General features: G+C 40.2%; 1 protein-coding gene across 9 annotated transcripts in view; it reads left to right on the top strand.

The window, feature by feature from the left end:
* Positions 1-19,787, top strand: part of LOC140476467 (alpha-(1,6)-fucosyltransferase) — a 741,369-nt gene that overhangs the window by 139,297 nt on the left and 582,285 nt on the right. The window contains exon 3 of one of the 9 annotated variants that reach the window (XM_072569132.1): positions 7,357-7,409. The exons of the other annotated variants lie outside the window; for them this stretch is intronic. The gene's annotated coding sequence lies outside the window, so the exon portion shown is untranslated. The remainder of the gene's footprint in view (positions 1-7,356; positions 7,410-19,787) is intronic. 9 annotated transcript variants of the gene reach the window in all.

The following is a 19,787-nucleotide window of genomic DNA, read 5'->3' as shown; positions in this document are numbered from 1 at the left end:
ATTTGGTGGTAGGTTATTTTTTTTAAATGTAGCTGAATTTGCATTGCATGATCCCTGGTGCTGGGTAGAGTTTGTTAATCATTCCCATTTACTTGGTTTAATTAGTTAGTTTGGTTGGTCACAAAACAGAAGAGTGGATTTCTTGGGGGATGGACTGCCTCTCTTGCATTGGCCACATCTACGCCCATGTGTCCTTGATGAGGGAGCATACAGTGTCCAATGGTACCCTCAAAGTTTTCCAAGAGAGATGGGTTCGACTGTCCTCCAATTTATCCTCTACTTTGATTTAGACCTCCTTCCTTGTTCACCCCTTCTTTTTTATTGTTGTCTTCTGGGCATTGTTTATAATTTAACTAATTGGATAATTGTTGAATTGAAAGCCTGTTGATATTTTTGGCAAGAAAGGAGATGGGCTCTTCCCTAGCAGAGCGGGCTTCATAGGATGGGGTCAAAGTCCAGAAGGGAAATGTGGAAACTGGTGTGTGTGTGCTAAATGATAGATTCAGAATAAAACCCTCCTCTGAAAGCCTTTCATTGCCAAATTCAGTGCACAGATATCAGTTGGTTAAATGATGTTGAGAAACGAGAGATATGAGGGAAAAGCTGAAAGGCTTTGGTGCATTATGGCAGTACATTAAAGCCAGCCATGCTGTTTCATGTTTGCTGACTGAAATTGTATCTCTGTGGATAGGATTAATCTTGTTGTTGAATTTAGCCACTCAAGTTTTCTTTTTGCTTTCATTTGTGGCGGATGTTGTTTCAGTATAGGTTTTTTCAGTTCTTACACAGGCATAAGCCAAACTTGGAAGTTGCTGATAAACAATGGTTGTTAATAATCCATGCCTGATGGTAAGGCAATAGAGTATCCAGTTCTGACCCCTGCCTCGAATGCTATTAAATAACTGCTGAAGTCAGGGGGTAATCCACATTTTTTTTATATCTTACATTGATACAGATGAGCTCAATGATTTTATTTCACTGGTTAGATGGTTGCTGCCATGTTTTGCAAGCTTCAATGTCGACAGCAATCCTGCCTGCTGTTGATGACCCTCTAACTTTGCCAAATAAGGAAAAATAACTGCAAAGAAACAGTTTTTCCCTATTTTTCTTTCAATTATATTGTCAAGCTCAGTAATCTCAGCAAGTTTAAACTTGGAAAGCTTAATCAATTGGAGCAATGCTAGGTGTGCTGCTATGGAAACTAATCATTAGTATTAACAGCTAGCAAATTGCAATCTCTACACTACGAGTTCCTTCGTTCTGTATTAAGTTCCATTATGGGGCTAGGAAAGAGTGATTTAAGTAAATGTAATCAAGTGATGAAATCACTCACTACAGGTATAGAAACAGCAGGGGAAGGTGCTAAATATTGGGCACGTTTATTTATAAATTACTTGATGGTGATGCTTCCCTGAAGGAATCTGCTTGTATGTAAGTCAAGGAAACCCAAAAAGAAAAGAAATTGTTAATGGCAGATTTTAACTCGCTGATTAGGAGCAACATCGCAGTTGAAATTAGAAATAAATACATTCATTAGATGTTTTCAAACAGGATGCTGTCAACTCAAAGAGGGAATGATTGATTTGGTGATCAGGTATTCTAAATAGTTGGTAATGGTTGATGAGCAGCAGCTTTGAAGTTGGTAGCTGTAGTAAGGGGGATTTTTCAGAATAGTGCTAATATCAGTGACTTGTCAATTCATTTTGGGAATGGGGGAGAGTATATTCAAATTCACAGCTGTTGACAGGGTTTATGGGCATTGCAAGGAAAGCCCTGAACTGCTAAAGGAATTATCTTTAAGAAAATGACCAGAAGGATAGATACATAGAAAATAGGAGCAAGCGATATCTTTGTCAGGCCATTAATGTTTTACCATTCAATATAAACATGGTTAGTCCATGACCTCAGTGCCAAGCTCCCACTCTCCCCATACTCCTTGATGCCTTTAGTGTTTAGAAAGCTATCTGTTTCTTTCTTGATTCTGTTCATGGACACTGGCAGGTATGAAGCTTGCATCCAGTTTGAACCTGTTTGAGAGCCCATTTTCAGTGCCGGGCTAACAACCTGTGACCTCCATAGAACGATGGGAAGTGATTCTTTGCTCTCTTCAGGATCTGACTGAATCACTACTGTGTGACCTTAAGTCGTTGGGATTACAGTCACTCTGAGTAGAGTATTGCCCTGCTTAGAGCATGTGAGGTAGATGGTCATAGTCAGAATGCAGAGAGGGTGTACAAAATAATAGGTACGTTGCTAAAGAGTGCAGGAGCAAATTTACTCTGGGTGTATATCAGCATAAAGCATTGAAGATGACAGGGTGGGCTGAGACACTTTTTAATAAGCACACAGAATTGTAGGCTTTATAAACTGGGTCAAAGGGTGTGGTACAGGAAAAGCACAGCTGGTCAGGCAAAATCCAAGGAGCAGGAGAATTGTTTCGGGCATAAGCCCTTTATCAGGGCTTTATAAACAGGGCATGAAGTGCAAGATCAGAGGGGTGATGTTGAACTTTTATGAGGCACCAGTTTGGCCTCAGCTAGAACATTTTTGTTCAGTTCTAAATGTGGAACTTCAGGAAGGATGTGAGCACATTGGACAGGCTATGGAAAGGATTCACAACAAGAGTTCCAGGGTTTATGAACATCAGGAACGAAGATAGATTGGAGAATTTGGGACATTATTCCTTGGAAGAAAAAGCCGAGAGGAGATCTGACTGAGGTGTCCAAAGTAATGAAGGATCTGGACACTTGTGAAAGGATTGAGAGAAAGCAGGCACAGATAGAAAGTAATTGGCAAAAAAAGGATAAATGATATGAGAGAACTTTTTCAAGCAGGAAGTGTTTAGGGTCTGGAGAGGAGTGAAGTCAGGTTCAAATTGAAGCATTTTGTTTTGGGAAGTAAATTAAACTGTGACCTTTCCTGAGAATGCATTAACTATGCTTTCTTTCCGCAGATGCTGCCAGACCTGCTGAGTTTGTCCAGCAATAGCTGTTTTTGTTTAGATCTTTAGCATGTGCTGTTAGTTCTTTGTTTTATTTCAGCTTTTTTTTTGTGGAAGTTGGTGCGATCATGATGGACTGAATGGTTTCCTCCTGTACTGTAACAGTTCTGGGATTCTGAGTGAAGGGGCCAATGTGATATGAATAAGTATTAGTGAAGTGGCTGCTGTGATGATAACCCCCATTAGGGGGAGAAATAATTACAGCATCATTGTCATCATGAATCTTGTAGAATCAACTGTGCCACACAATGACTGAGGAGTGGAGGTAGCACAAACTCTCTCATAAGTGGATCAACTGATGTAACCACTTAAATTGGTGGAACACTGGGACATTTCACTATCCCTCTGAAATTGCACTGATTTGAAAGGAAGGTTGTGCTGGATACTACAAGTTTGAGCGATGCATCACTGTGCCAAACTTAACTGAGAGAATATCCTCCCTTGTGGAATAGGCATGACAGTTTTGTTGACTATTTTGTGTCCTGTTTGTACTGAGGAAAAACAGCAACCATTTTGATAAGACTTTGTTTCTCCCTCTATTTTGATGTTTATTACATTTGGATAAAGGTGGGAATGTTGCTACTAAAGGCTTCCTTTTAAACTCCACAAAATGGACAAATTTTTCAATTGAAAAGTGGTGAAATGTAATTATTCCCAATCTGCTGTATGTGGGGATATTGTTCATGTATGATTGCATCATTAAGAATATTGTATGTAGGTGTCTCTCCATGTTGTTTTGTTGTATATGCTGTTTCTCATAGTTAATGTATCGCCCTATTTCAGTTGAACAGAAATCAATGTTGTAATATCTGTCAGAGGTAGCTAAATCTTCCTAGTTCCAAACACACACAACCATAATCAAAATCACCAATAACGACAAATAAATTAAGAGTTAATATGGTTACAACGGATGCTGGAGATCTGGGGGGGAAAACAACAAATTACTAGTGCAACTCAGCAGGTCTGACAGCGCCCGTGGGAAGAAAACAAAGCTCTCATTTTGAGTCCAGTGACTCTAAAACAGAACCTCATCCTCAAACTTCTGGTGAAGAGTCACTGGACTCGAAACATTAATTCTGCTTTAGAGTCATAGAGATGTACTGCTTGGAAACATACCCTTCGGTCCAACTCGGCCATGCCGACCAATATCGGTTGCTTAATAGTGATTCACTCAAGATAACCTTGGTGATTGAAATAACTGATAACTTTACCTAGTCATAGTTAAAAATTCTATCTGCAAGCTTCCCAGTCTACTAGGATTGAGTCAGTTGTGCAAATCAGCTTTTCAAAAAAGGCTTCCAAAAACAGCAGAGAGAAAACAGAAACAGAAAATGGTAGAATTACTCAACGGATCAGACACAATTAACACCTCAGGTTCTGTAACCTTAAATCAAAAGCCACAATTCCCTAAATTCTGAAGAGCTCTTAGTGGATTGGAAAAGCACTGTTAAAGAATGGAGGGAGACCAAAGCATAAAATTGTAGGCCTGGTACCTAACATCCAGTCTTGAATGAATGAATGAATGATTTCATTGTCACCTGTATTTCACAGTAAGAATACAATGAAAAGGTTTCATTGTTGCCACATAGTGCCATTTTGAATAATTTAAGAATTGGGGCATATTGTCTACTGTCTCGCACCTTGCTCAATTGGTAATTCTTCATAAACCAGCCTATTGACTATCCAGGTGTGGTTGGTATCCGAACTGAGATCCAGATAGATGAACGTGTTAGTGTGTCTTATGAGCAGGAATCCTTGTTGACTGTTCTGTTCCTAACTTAAGGGACCCTGAGACCAATTTTCAGTTTCCTGCTGAGGTCTGAAAACTCTGCACTGACTGAGGAATCTTGGTTTCTTGATGCAAAAGGGAGTTTACTTGACAACTGAAGGTGAATTGCAAGTGAAAGGAAATTGGGAAGTTTGGGTCTTGTGCACCTTGATAGGCAGAATGCTTTGGCTGTGTGTACTGAAGATGTTAAACCTCTGTCTCTCTCACACTGAGAGCACTTCCTTTTTGATTTGTCAGCACTTAGCACACTTGATTTTTTTTTTCCCCTCTCTCTTAGTTCGCAGAACTATATAATATTCCGTTTGATCTTTCTTTCAGAGCTGCTTGGGTTTCAATGCATAATGCATCGAAAGAGAGATTCCGTTGTAGTACAGGCCTCATTAAACTCCATGTCAGCAGCGCTGGCTAAAACTTTGCTTTCAAAGGATAGCAAGAACCTCCTTCTCTTAGTTTCCTTTGGACTTCTCTGGAGTTGGACAAGTGACCTTTACATTTAACAGGTTATTTTCTCAGCTGTCAGTTGAACTCTTATCACCTTCCAACTGCCTGGGGGGAACTCAGGACATATTGGAATCTGTGGAGCACCTCCATGTTAAATCTTGTAGGGAGTGATATTCTGCTGAAATACTTCCTAATCATTTGTTTTGAAAGAAAGGACTATTTCCATATATGCCTGTATCCCTACCAGCTCTATCATCGTATGTACTTTGTTTCTGCTTGTGAGAAGCAGTGTGGGAGCAGATGGTTTGTTTTGTGGTGCTTCCTGCTGTGATAACAGGGATGTGAATGTTTGGCTGTAGGCTGTATTCTCTATTTGTGAGGTCAGTAGTGCAGTACTTAATAGTATCACAACAGGGGCCACTCCATACAAGGTGTCAACTCATGCCAGGAATTTTAAAGGCTAAAATGCAGTACCAAGAAGAAGTTTGCATAAATAGACTTGCAAATCAGCCAAGGTTCTCCTTTTCATTTTAAAAAAAAACATTTTGAATTTGAATTTGAGCACCACACACAAAAGAATTGTGCAAAATGTGCTGGGAATCTGTCACTTGTGTCTGCCCTTGTTGAGGATAATTTGTCATAGTAGAACAATTTTGACAAGTTTTCCTCAGGAAAAAAACAGACTCGTGTTTATATAGTCAACAGGTGCCATAAAGCGCCATATGCTCAAGGCAGCCCTTTTGAAGCGTAGTTCCTGTGGGATTATGGTTTGTAAGGGTTAATGTGGGACTCTGTAAATAACAGCTCCCATTATGATGCCGGTGTATGTATGACTGAGATGAGAGAGAATGCTCAAGACTTCAGAGATGCAAGATCCAGTTATGGAAACTTGCAGATGTTTGGTAATATTTTGTAAACTAGTTGTTGTTTGAACATACCAATGACTCAGTAATCATTGCAGAGCCAGACTAACCAACAGTTCCTGTTGTATCTAGGCACGCAAAGCAGCAAACCCTCAAACAACCGCAACCAGCCAACCAGATGTTTGCTGATGCTGATGATTGAGAAATATGTGTTCGCCAAATCACTGGGCATAACTGGCGTTTGTTTGAAATAATGGTATGGAATCTCCAAACGGGACTGTGATTTAACATAACATTTGAAAATGGACACATTAAACAGCACAGCATGCTCCCTCAGTTCTGCAATGCAACGTTAGCCTTCATTTTAATGTTTGAGTGCCAAAGGAGGACTTGAGTCTGGCATGTTTATTATTGTTTGTTGACGGGCAGTAGGCACGGTTGGCTTTCTTACTAACTCACAGTTAGTCTTGAGAAGTTAGTGATGAGCTATCTTCTTGCACTGATGCAGTCCATTTGGTGTAGGTACGCCCACAATGCTGGGAGAGTGGGTGTTCCAGGATTTTGGCTCAGCAACATTGAAGGTAGATTTTCGAGTGGGGTGTAGCATTGAAGGGAACCTGCAGGTGGTTGTGATTCAGAGACAAGGGTCTGATCAACTGAACTACAGCTGACACTTATCATATGCTGGGTCTTTCATTTACTCACCGGACAATGTCTATTAATGATTTTTGTTCCTTCAAAAGATCTTGCTGTTGCTATTTGTTATAATAGAACAACTTAGAACAAACTTGTATAAATTTGTTGTTCACCCATGTAACTGCAGTTACAAATGATTGCCGTGTGCTTTATTGGTCCCTTTTGTTTTAATGCTGCTAGTTTGTAAAGATACCTGCATTTCCTTAATTGTGCAAAGAATTATATCACCTGCAAGGGCAGGGGAGGAGAAAGAGAGTAAATGGTGACTGTTGAGTTGTGGAATTTCACAGAACTCAATTGTTCAAGCATTTTGCTTCAAGATTGGTTCGGGTTTATCCCAGTTTCCTGTTGATAGACTGTTGGAGTTGTGTTCCTGTCTCAGCACCATGGTTGGTAGTTTTACAGGAAACATGCAGGTAATTTTGCTCATTTTCAACACTTCTAGCCAGTAAATGCCTGTGAAAATTAACTTGAGTTTTCATTTGTCTGATATACAGTTCTTTGATATAAAATCAAATTTTATCATCAGAATTTTTTTTAACGTTTATTCTTTTGATTCCTTTCAGGATTATTGATTTCAGAAGCAGCATCCTTTGTCAGGCCATTGATTTGATGGCAGGTACTTCCACTACTTTATCTGTTAAACTCAACTATGTAGTTAGGAGATGAATACATTTCTTTTAAAATAAATTGATTGGCTTGAAGATTTTCCATAAGACCTGATTTTGCTGTTCAACTTTAAGACTAAACGAAACACCCTGACGTTTTGGCTAGCTTTTTAATATGAAGTGTTTTATGATTCCTCTGAAATTGCATGTATTTGTAGAAATGTAATATTCCCACTGTGCTTATGTTGTTACACTCTCACTGAATGGTGATGCATAATTTAAAAACACACTTTTTCACAAGGCATATAATACAGCCAGCTGTGGCGTTTAAGCACCAGTGGGTATATTGTCGAAATAGAATTGATAACGCGAATGCATAAAGTGTAGCGAGACAGCTATGTTAATCCCATATCGCAAGGAAGAATGTTCTTCTAGTTAATATTCTTGAGTGCACTGCTTTTGAATATAAATTGGTTTTAGTGTCCATTGGTATCTATTGCAGTGTGGTGAACCTGCATAATTTATAACTCCAGTTATGCTTATCCTTCAATTTGTTTTTTGATCTTTCCTTCTTTTTACCTAGCTGTGCCACTTATCCTATGCTAACTTATAATATGGGCAGTTTCTGAGATCAGGGATAACTCCTGATAAGAACAAGAGTGTAGCCTAGGTTACCCATTCTACTCGAATGGTCATTTTGCTTTCTGTCCACAGATGCTTCCAGACCTGAGTTTTTGCAGCAATTTCTGATTTTAGTTTCCGATTTCCAGTATCCGTGGTTCTTCAATTTTTTTTGTTTGGAATGCCAAGGGTCAGGAAGGACCTGAATTGTTGCATGTGATTATATGGGCAGCATGGTGGCTCAGTGATTAGCACTGCTGCCTCACAGCGCCAGGGACCTGGATTCGATTCCATCCTCTGTGTGGAGTTTGCACGTTCTCCCCATGTCTGTGTGAATTTCCTCCAGGTGCTTTGGTTTTCTTCCGTGGTCCAGAGGTTAGGTGGATTGGCCATGCTAAATTGCTTAGTGTCCAGTGATGTGTAGGTTAGGTGGATTAATCATGGGAAATGCAAGGTTCTAGGGATTGGGTAGGAAGTTGGGTCTGTGTGGGTTACTCTTCGCAGGGTTGGTATGGACTCAGTGGGCCAAATGGACTTACTCCACTGCAGAGATTCTATGATTATGTAGCATTTTTAGAATTTATTCCACAACATTCTGTTTTTCCACCCCATCAAGATTTGCAAGTTGCTGCATGTTATTTTCGGTGTAATGAATTAAGGCCTCCTCTGAGTCTTGTTTTGCCTTGATAAAATGCACAGTACACTGCAGTATGTTAGGTTACCATTAGTTCAGCTCTTCAGTGTCATGTGTCTGGTTTGGGTTAAGGCTTATCGAGCTCTCTCGGTTGAAAAGAACAGCAAGTTAAGATTGTGGAAGTCCATCCGGTTTTAAGATTGAATTTAATGTCAGACAATGATAAGAGGAAAGTAGAATTTGGTAGCCATCGGTAAAAACAGGATTGGAATAGGAAAGTGTGATCAGTTTTCACAGTGAGGAGGAAGAAGTTAGGGGAAGGATAGATTGAAGAACTTTTATGAGGCTTTGGAGCAACATAAAAGGAAATTTAGCGAAACAAGAACAGCAATGGCAATTGAAGGTTTCGGCTGGAGATGCACAGAACAAGCTTTCTTGTAGCCTGCCCAGAAATTGTTATTTTTAATTTTTTTTATTTACAGTCAGTTCTTTGATTCAGTTTGAGCCATTCTATCCCTGTTTTGCAACATATTATAATCCAGAGTCATTCAGGCAAGTCTGTTTCCTTGACGGAGTACTTTGAGCGCAGACATTTCCCAAGAATAGTTTCCATCGGCGACTTGTTATAAAGAGATGGAGCAATTGTTGGATATCTATTAAAAAGGATTAAGCTGAATGCATGTTGCTTCTTATCCTGAAGGAGAAAAGAAATCTTTCTTAGGGGAAAACTGTAGGCTTTGTGTATTTCTGCAGCATGGAGATTATTAATGAATTAAAATACATTGGCACACTTGTATAATAAGATAGCAGTGTTTAGAGATCTAAACACTGTGGACTATTTAGCAATTGGATTTGCCTCAATCCTTCAAGTTGGACGAAAGCACATGGGAAATAAAACGAATTCAGCCTCTTGCATTGTATTCCCTCAATGTGTAAATGATAGCTAATGTGCATTTCAATGCAATTTACCCACTTTACTCCATATCTTTGACAACTGTTCATTCAGTCAGTGAAATGCTTATGTGGAAGACTTTCTATCGGGTGAATCGGAATCTAAAGTACGGATCATGTGGGAATCTTGATTCGGCCGACCCTGCGGGAATTGCCTAGGAAATGGAAATATCCTGATATGGCCTCTGGTCCCCAGTGGAGAAGTATTATCTTGCAAGAAATCATCAAACTAGCATTGGCATCTTGGTGACACTGACCTACAGTCAGGATATAAATGTAGCAGCAATGCAGTCCTGAGGCAGGTTTGAGTTAGGTCCTGGACACCCCCTACAGCTAAAAGCAAAATGCCGAAATCAAATTCCCTCTGAACTTAATGTTTTTTAAAATCTCATCTGGAGCAATTCCAGCATTGAAAGGGGGACAGAAAAAAAATGGTACCAAAGAACACACTAAACTAACCATGTTTCTGCCAAAGAGTATATAGTAGATTAAGTATGGCTTATTGTGAATGCTTGAGGACCCGTGTTTATTGTATGGATAAGTGGACATTTGTCTTTTGTTTCTAAAATGGAGCTGGTTCATTTTTCCCTTTTAGTTTACTGATGAGAATTTATTAATGTATTTGTATCTGTCCAAGACATGAATTTATTTTAACTCTGTTGTGTCAATCCTGCTGCACATAGTGCAAAAATTATCTACCATTGTGCACTTTTGCACTTTGCCACTGTTTACCGATTATTTACTTGTCTATGCTATTTAACTCTGTCACCTGCCTGTAATGCTCGCAAGATGAAGCTTTTCACTGTGCCACACATGACAATAAATTCGATTCAATTCATTCAATTAGTCCTTCATACAATGGTATGTAACGTTATTAATTATATATCGAAATGCCAAAATACAATATTTTAGTTCCACCTGAAAGTAGTTACTTTTACATTGAAGTACAAAGCTGAACTTGCAAACAGATCAGGAGGACTTTGAGCTCTAGTATACGATTAGACCACACATTCCCATTCTTAGAATACAATTTGTCTTTGTCAAAAATGGAAAGATAAAGTTGCTTCTGCAGAAAGCAAAATTTTGTTACGCAAACCATTGAACCTATTGTCCTTCTTTCTATCTCCAGATTGTAGGTTGACACGTTCACAGATTATTTTCATTGTAGATTGAAGTATGTTTTGTTTTTAACTTTAGAGCATGTTTAGCCATGTGTTTAATCAAATAGCCCCTGAAAAATTGCACCTCTTTATTGCTAAGGAGAATTGGTTTTGAATAACAATGCCACACCTCCCCCTCTTGTACCATTTCCCCTGTTCTTACTGAAACATCTAAACCCTGGAACCTGCAATAACCGTTCCTGTCCCCTGATACTGGGTAATGAACCAGGCCAGGTGTTAGATTTGGAGGTGGGCGATAATGATCACAGTTTGGTTATGTTTACTTTATTGATAGAAAGGGAGAGGTATAGAGTGCAGGGCAAGAGTTATAGCTGGGTGAAAGGCAATTATGATGCAATTAGGCAAGATTAAGGATGAATAGGATGGGGAAAGAAACTGCAGGGGATGTGCGCAATTGAAATGTGGAGCTTGTTCAAGGCACAGCTGCTGTGTGTCCTTGATAGGTATGTACCTGTCAGGCAGGGAAGGAGTGGTTGAGCGAGGAAGCCATGGTTTACTGAAGAAGTTGAGACTTTTGTCAAGAGGAAGAAAGAGGCTTATGTTAGGATGAGACGTGAAGGCTCTGAGCACTTGAGAGTTACAAGTTAGCCAGGAAGGACCTAAAGAGAGAGTTAAGAGGAGCCAGGAGGGGACTTGAGAAGTCTTTGGCCGATAGGATCGAGGAAAACCCTAAGGCTTTCTATAGGTATATCAGGAATAAAAGAATGACTCGTCTAAGGTGAGGGCCTGTCAAGGACAGTTAAGGGAAGTTATGAATGGGTCTGAAGGGGTAGGAGAGGCGCTAAATGAATATTTATCGTCAGTATTCACACTGAAAAATGACCATGTTGTTGAGGAGAATACTGAGATACAGGCTATTAGACTAGATGGGATTGAGGTTCACAAGGAGAAGGTATCAGCAATTCTGGAAAATGTGAAAATAGGTAAGTCCTCTTGGCCTGATGGGATTTATCCTAGGATTCTCTGTGAAGCCAGGGAGGAAATTGCCAAGCCTTTGGCTTTAATCTTTGTCATGATTGTCTACAGGAATAGTGGCAGAAGACTGAAGGAAATGTCCCCTTGTTTAAGAAGGAGAGTAGAGACAACCCTGGTAACTATAGAACAATAAGGCTTGCTTTGATTGTGGGCAAAGGTTTGGAAAGTGTTATAAGCGATTGGATTTATAATAATCTAGAAATGAATAATTTGATTATGGATAGTCAGCAGGGTTTTGTGAAGGGTAGGTTGTGCCTTACAAATCTTATTGAATTCTTTGTGAAGGTGACCAAACAGGTGGATGAGGATAAAGCAGTTCATATAGTGTGTATGGGTTTCAGTAAACCATTGTTAAGGTTGTCTATGGTAGGCTATTCCAGAAAATATGAAGGCATGGGATTGAGGGTGTTTTAGCGCTTGTGATCAGAAATTGGCTAGCTGAAAGAAGACAGAAAGTGATGGTTGTTGGGAAATGTTCATCCTGGAGTTCAGTTACTAGTGGTGTACCACAAGGATCTGTTTTTGGGTGCACTGCTGTTTGTCATTCTTATAAATGACTTGCATGAGTGCATAGAAGAATAAGTTAGTAAACTTGCAGATGATACTAAAGTTGGTAAAGTCGGTAGAATGCCGAAGGATGCGGAAGGTTACAGAGGCACATAGATAAGCTGCAGAGCTGGGCTGAGAGGTGGCAAATGGAGTTTCATGTGGAAAAGTCTGAGGTGATTCACTTTGGAAGGAGCAACAGGAATGCGGACTCCTGAGCTAATGGTAAGAGTCTTGGTAGTGTAGGTAAGCAGAGAGATCTCTGATGTCCATGTGCATAGATCCCTGAAAGTTGCCACTAGGTTGAGAGGAATGTTAAAAAGGTGTATAGTGCACTAGCTTTTATTGGTAGAGGGATTAACTTTTGGACCCATGAGATCATGCTGCAACTGTACAAAACTCTAGTGCGGCCGCACTTGGAGTATTGCACACAGTTCTGGTCGCCGCATTTTAGAAAGGACTTGGAAGTGTTGGAAAGGGTTCAGAGGAGATTTACCAGGATGTTGCCTGGTATGGAGGGGAAGGTCTTATGAGGAAAGGCTGAGGGACTCGAGGCTGTTTTCATGAGAGGGAAGCAGGTCAAGAGGCGACTTAATAGAGAGATACAAGGTGATCAGAGGATTATATAGGCTGGACAGTGAGAGCCTTTTTCCTCGGATGGCGATGGCTAGCATGAGGGGACATAGCTTTAAACTGAGGGGTGATAGATAATGGATAGATGTCAGTGAAAGATTCTTTACTCAGAGTAGTAAGGGCATCAAATGCCCTGCCTGCAACAGTAGTGGATTCACCCCATTGAAGTGCATTTGAATGGTCATTGGATAAATACATGGAAGATACAGGAATAGTGTCGGTTAGATGGGCTTAAGATTGGTTTCACAGATTTGCGCAGCATGAGACCCGAAGGGTCTGTTCTGCGCTGTAATGTTTGATGTTCTGAGTCATTTACAGGAACCAAAAATGGGTCTCTTTGGATTGGAGGAATAAACTTAGTGTATCCATTTCATTTGGATGCATCTAAATGTTCTGAGTGTGAGCAGTGTACAGTCAACTGTCTTTTTTAAAAAAAACTTTTGGTCAGTTTTTCAAAAGGTTTCCTCCATTTTGATGGATCTCATTGTTGGTCTGCTTTGGTGAAGAGCTCTTGTGTTAGGTTGACCATAACGCTGTCCTTTGTCCTGCCCACAGAATTGAGCATAAATAGTGCATTTTTTCTTTTTTTTAAATTATGTTGTAATTTCTCCCATAGAAGCACTGAAAAATATTAACATTCAGGCAGCAATGTTTGGGGAAAAGCTTCATGATTTGAGCATTGTGTTGGTCAAAAGTTAGCTTCCAACCTCCTCAGTAATTCTATGTGGAAGACACCTGTGATGCCTCCCTTCTTTCGGCTTACCAGAAACACAAGCTAAATCTTAGTGAGACAGGAAGAATATCCTATTCTGTGTACATTTCCGCATCCCCAAAATAATTTGCTATCAACAATAACACAAGTACATAGGTACAGCTCTTCCTGCACTCGGGCTGAGAGCAGGCCCTGAAGTATATAGGTCAGAAATGGTTTTTACAGCTCTGACCACAGAGAAAATACAAAACCCTTTTGGGTGCAAATAACCTTACTTGCTTTATTCATAGTGAATGCTCAATCTGTGTCGGCATGCTGTGTTCAGCACTAATTTAATGACAGTCAATGAGCTATCATTATAAATACTCCTAAATCTGCTGATGCTGCCCACAAATGGCCAATATTTTAGATTTGTAATTGACTTGCAATGTGCTTGACACATCTTAAGCAATCCAAGCGATGCAAGGCTGGTGCAATATTCAATTCTCCGAAGTGAGCAGTCAATATTACTTGTGTGAATTCACAAAGGCAGAGGGTGGAACCTATTTCTTCTGAAAATGAAGCATTGCAATCTCTATGACATTCATCATGAATTGGCATCTCTTTGAATATAGCATTCAGTGTCTGGGAATTGTGATCCTGTTTTACCTGAATGCTGTTTTGAAATAAGTCCTCCTTTTACTCAACTTTAATTTGTGAACAAAATGAAGCAAGAGAAATAGAATTGTGCCCCAGGGAAGCTATTGATGAGAAAGGGAGCCAGATATGATACACAGACACACACAGACACACAAGCACGCACTCTCGAAGGGATGCATCATGATCAGAAATGCTGGAAAGAACATGTACTTCCACTGATGTTTGACTATTGGTTTCTCATTCTTGCACATACATTTAACAGTGAGAGAACTGCTCATCCAAACCTGTTCCTTGCAACCCTCAGGGCAGTCCTAACTATTGAAGAGGTGATAAAGGGTTCGAGATTGTTTTGGGCAACTTCAGTACTTCAAAGGTAATCGCAGCAAAGTTGGTCGCCCTTGTTTGTCACTGCTAAGCAGTGACTGGAACAGTTAACACATTGTATCCTCACTGAACCAGTAGCTCCTGATTTCTAATACTGTAAATGAAGAGATTTTGGTGTTTATTCGTCTCTGGAGGACACAACCTAGTTTGTCCTGATGTAAGTGTGATAGCGAAAGAAGGTGAGTTGCAAACCGAATGAGAAATGAGACTGACCTTTGCAGGAGGATTGGCTTCATGTTTATGATGTTGATTTTCTATACTAGCCAATGTGCTGTTGAAGTGCTTGCAATCAATAAAGCAGTGAAACTGTCAGTGTGTTCATGATAGAAATTTCAGGAGAAGATGTTGGGGTATGCTGGAAGGTTTGCACTGACCTGCTCAACTTTGCTAAAAAATTCAGCAGACCTGATGTTTGATTTTGACTTATGCTGAATAAAGAGGCAAGGTGAGGCTCCATTGATTCCTGTGCTTTGTGTCAGAAAGTGAGAGCAACAAACATTTTGCTTTCTAATTTTGGCCTGTTGGTTTGATGGCTGAAAAATGTATTTGAACCAGAACAAAGAGCAGTCAATCCCTGGTTCCGAAATATACCATCCATTAAGTTCCATCAGGTTAGCAGGACAACTTAAGAGTTATCTTGTCTCTAGACAAATAGCAGCAGATGCACCATACTTACAATTCCACTATTCCTATACATTTTTACAAAGTGTGCAACCACCAATATCTGTTTTTAATGGTTGCCAGGAAATAGCTTGAAATTTAGCTGCTGAGGGGATGATTTCAAGTCAAGTTTGTATTTTATAACTACCTGCATTCTAGGAAGCCTCTGAGCAGGTTGTCTTTTGTCAGATCAATGATCTTCCATGTGTCTCACCTTCCAATGAGTCATAATCTTCAGCTCCAGTGTTCTGTTGCATGATTGAGGAGTTGGGTCCCTCAAAACTTGGAAATAGTTCTATTCACTGGGTGAATAGAAACTGCTTAGTTGCCCTTGAATACTTCTGATGTATTGCTGAAAGAAATGGAAATATTGATTGAGGTGTAAATGAATATTCATCTGGATTCCACACTAGTCCTCTTTTTGCATTCTCTTGATTGCAAGTATAATTTCTTTTTTAAAAACCTTTTTGTCATGGAAGACTTGATCTGTCATTTCAACTGTGTGAAACTGTCCACATAAGGGGCGGCACGGTGGCACAGTGGTTAGCACTGCTGCCTCACAGCGCCAGAGACCCGGGTTCAATTCCCGCCTCAGGCGACTGACTGTGTGGAGTTTGCACATTCTCCCCGTGTCAGCGTGGGTTTCCTCCGGGTGCTCCGGTTTCCTCCCACAGTCCAAAGATGTGCAGGTCAGGTGAATTGGCCATGCTAAATTGTCCGTAGTGTTAGGTAAGGGGTAGATGTAGGGGTATGGGTGGGTTGCGCTTCGGCGGGGCGGTGTGGACTTGTTGGGCCGAAGGGCCTGTTTCCACATTGTAAGTAATCTAATCAGACATAATTCAGTAACATTTTTATGATTAAAAGATCTGTTTAAATGCAAGTTAGATCATTATGCTGCGCATTACGCAAGCAAAGATTTAATGCACCAATTCGTGAAACTAGTATGATTTAACTTGATGGAAAGGAAAGAATGGAATTTAAGGTGAAGTTGGGAGTGATAAAGATTTCAGTCTTAGTCTGTACTGAAGCAGTTTGTGTCCACATGCATCAAGATCTGGATATCGTTAAGGCTTTGCCTGATGGATAGCAAATAACATTTGTCTCACAAGTGCCAGGCAATAACTATCTCCAACACCTCCATCCACCCACCATCCCATGTTACTTAATAGAATTACCATTGCTGAATCCTCCACTGTAAACATAATGCAGATTATCATTGACCAAAAACTGACCATGCAAATGTTGTAGCTCAAGGCAATGTCAGAGATTTGGAATTCAGTAATTCATTTCCTGACCACTGTCACAGTCAGGAGGAAGATAGAATACTCTCTGATCATTTGAATCAGTCCAGCTTCAAAAACACATGAGTATCTTAACATCCAACAAGACGAAGCAGCTTGCTTGATTTCCACCATACCACATTCAATGTTCACTCCCTCCGTCCCCAAAATTCAACATTTCACTATCTCCACTCTCAATGTTTAATGTTCGCTCCCTCCGCCCCCAATATTCAATGTTTACTCCCTCCGCCAACAATGTTCAATGTTTACTCCCTCCGCCTCCAATATTCAACGTTTACTCCCTCCACCCCCCCAATATTCAACGTTTACTCCCTCCACCTCCAATATAGAACATTCACTCTTTCTGCCTCCAATATTCAACATTTACTCCTGCCACCATGAATGCTCAGTAGCAGTAATTGTGTCCCTTTTGCAGGATGCAGTACAGCAATTCACCAAGGAACCTTAGATGAGACCTTGTAAACCTGTAGTCTTGAGTCTCTCCCCGCCACTTTATAACTCATGAACGTCCTTTCATAACTGAGCCAGTTTGATTTGTAACAACTGATCCTTCCAATATATCTGGAACTGTGTGACGATGCTGTGGCTTTGAGAGGTTGTATTGTCTTTTTGTTTTGTTTTGATGAGAGGTTGTAAGGTTCCAGCAGTCTGGGTTAATATAAACCGCTTTTGGAGGCCTTTTGGTTTTGTTGAACAGCCTGAACGGGTGTGGCCAACTCTCTCAGATCCAGATTTCTTGGTTTTTTTTTCAATAGTATGAGAAGTTATTGGGGTCTCTCAGAATTGGAAACGTCACTGAATGTCTCCTGGCTGCTTCTCTCTCTGAATTTTCCCTTGAGGTTTTACTCCCTCCTGATCTCTGTGAGAACTTTCCGACTGCCCCTTTTTGCAAAGGGGTGTGTTCTTGGGATGTTATGATATTGGAACAGTTCATTCGTAATAGGTACTGTATCTGTTATGAGGTTAAGTTTCCCAGCAGAGTTAAATTATTCTAAATTCCTCTTTCATTGGTTATATTTTAACTACAGTGTTTTAAATAAAATTTGGTTTAACATACAATAGTTTGACCAATTACACTGCATCTGAAACATGGCACTTCGCATTTGCCTTTAAAAAGAAGAAAATGTTAAGGTCTAGGCTACCTTCTAAAACTAGGTTGAGGGCATTTGGTCTGGTCCATAACAGACTATTAAGAACTGGTCAGCAATGCTTTATCTGGTGCCCACTCAAGCTATACCCTCTGGCAATAGGCTAGCAACCCTGGTGAATGCAAACAAACTAGCTTCAGAAAGCATGTCTCGTCTGGCTCATATTACTCGAAGCGGCGCATGCTCTAAGTCTTTGTCTCTTCAGCCCTTCAAAAGATGTTGATAAGCCTCTGGGCTGTCCTGTTTCTATCCCCTTCTATTTGTGTGAAAGTTGCTTTGTGCAGCTTCTATCTGAGAAATCTGGATGAATGATTTAAGAGAGAGGAGAAAATACCACCGACATTGAAAGGGGAAACCAAGTAAATCTTGTGGGCAGGGTGGAGGATGTGCTGACAACACAAAGAAAGGTAGTGCCTATATTAATACTTAAGGTAAACCTTGCCAAAGTGCTTTCCAGACGCATCATGGTATTAAATAAAATTTGACATCGTAGCATGCATTAGGTCACGTAACCAAAGGTTTGGTCAATGAAGTAGGTTTTCAGGAAGACCGATTTTAAAAAAAGATGTTGTCGAGTTTTAGGCCTTTGATGGTCATGCCTTCAGGTGTCAGTGAAGGAGTTAAAAAGGTCAGACTTCCATTTCTGCCCATCACTCTCGTTCTGTACAACTCTACTTTTCTCTAATCTGGTCTTTTCCCCTCACTATTTTGTATGACGTTTCCTGCTGTTATCCAACTTGTGCTGTGGAATTTATTTCCAAAGCGTTCCAACTCCTTGTACTTCTGGAAGACCCTTTCTAAAATGAACCTCTGTGACCAAGCATTTAGGCAACATTCCCTGTTTCTCTCAACAGCTGCAGTACCTTCATCTTGACCCCCATTTCAGTCTGTTTCTTGCACTAGTGCCTTGAGGAATCCTCCTTTGTTGAAAATCGTTGAACAGAATTGTTAAAGTTGCTGTACAAATGGGGGGATAAAGAATTACTGCTGATTGTTGAAGCATTGTAAATGAGCTGAGGTTTACATGGCTTTTAAATTGTCAAAATCAATACACATTTCTGTTTTATTGAAGTAAATTATTCTTGACCATTTTTTAGTGCAAACTTTCTCTGCCCTCTTCCATCTTGTGGGTTTGGTTCTATGGGGTCGGGTCAAAGTTACTTGTATTTACTTTGTCCAAATGGCCATTATTCATTGCCCAGTTGTAAACGAGAGTGGAACTCTGCATGATGCAAAGCTTTGGGAGATTGAACCCAGTAAATCTCCTCCTTGGCCAGCCTCCTCTGAATGTTCTTTCCACAGTAAGGGTCATGAGATAGAAATCAAGTAGGGACAACTTTCAAGATTTTCCAGTCTTGAGCTGACAGTATTCATGTCAAATGTTTGAATCCTATGCCTCCTATCAGGTACTATCACCTAACTCAGAATATACCTGGGGTGTTGAAAGTCATAAAATGCAGCCTGTGCTACATTACAAACTCAACTGAATTGCTCCGTGACAACACAGTGCGGATTGAAAAGCATGTAATGCTGCCAAAGTAGTATGGTTACAGATATTCTACTTTTCGGTTTCCTTCCACTGGACAAAGTGTACAATATGTAGGCATTATATCTGGTATTCACAAAGCCTGGAGCAGCCTTGTTGATTTTTGCTGTTTTTCTCATTATTTGAGCTAATTTTAACTTGGCCTTAATGTTGTCTTGTGTCTGAACAGGGAAAGAATTAGAATGCAAAAGTTATTATGCTTGATCTAGCATTTTGTAGCAACAGCAGGGCATCTTTCTTGTCGAATCCTCTTGACTTCCCAAGCGGTTGAATTACCTGGCACCGCTCCATAGCCTTATTGACCTTACTAATAGAATGGAAAAAGCTCTGCAAAATCTGCATAGTTCACAATGTTCATTATATTAGTTATCTGTTCTAACTTAACAAGAGCTACGATGTATTCACCAGATGTTGCGCAAGTAGCAGGGCAGTGAGTTTCACTTCACAGATGTTTCTAA

The sequence above is a fragment of the Chiloscyllium punctatum genome, chromosome 4 (assembly GCF_047496795.1).
Source record: "Chiloscyllium punctatum isolate Juve2018m chromosome 4, sChiPun1.3, whole genome shotgun sequence".
Lineage (NCBI taxonomy): Eukaryota > Metazoa > Chordata > Chondrichthyes > Orectolobiformes > Hemiscylliidae > Chiloscyllium > Chiloscyllium punctatum.
Note: the sequence above shows the minus strand (reverse complement) of the source record. Positions and strands in the feature narration are given on the sequence as shown.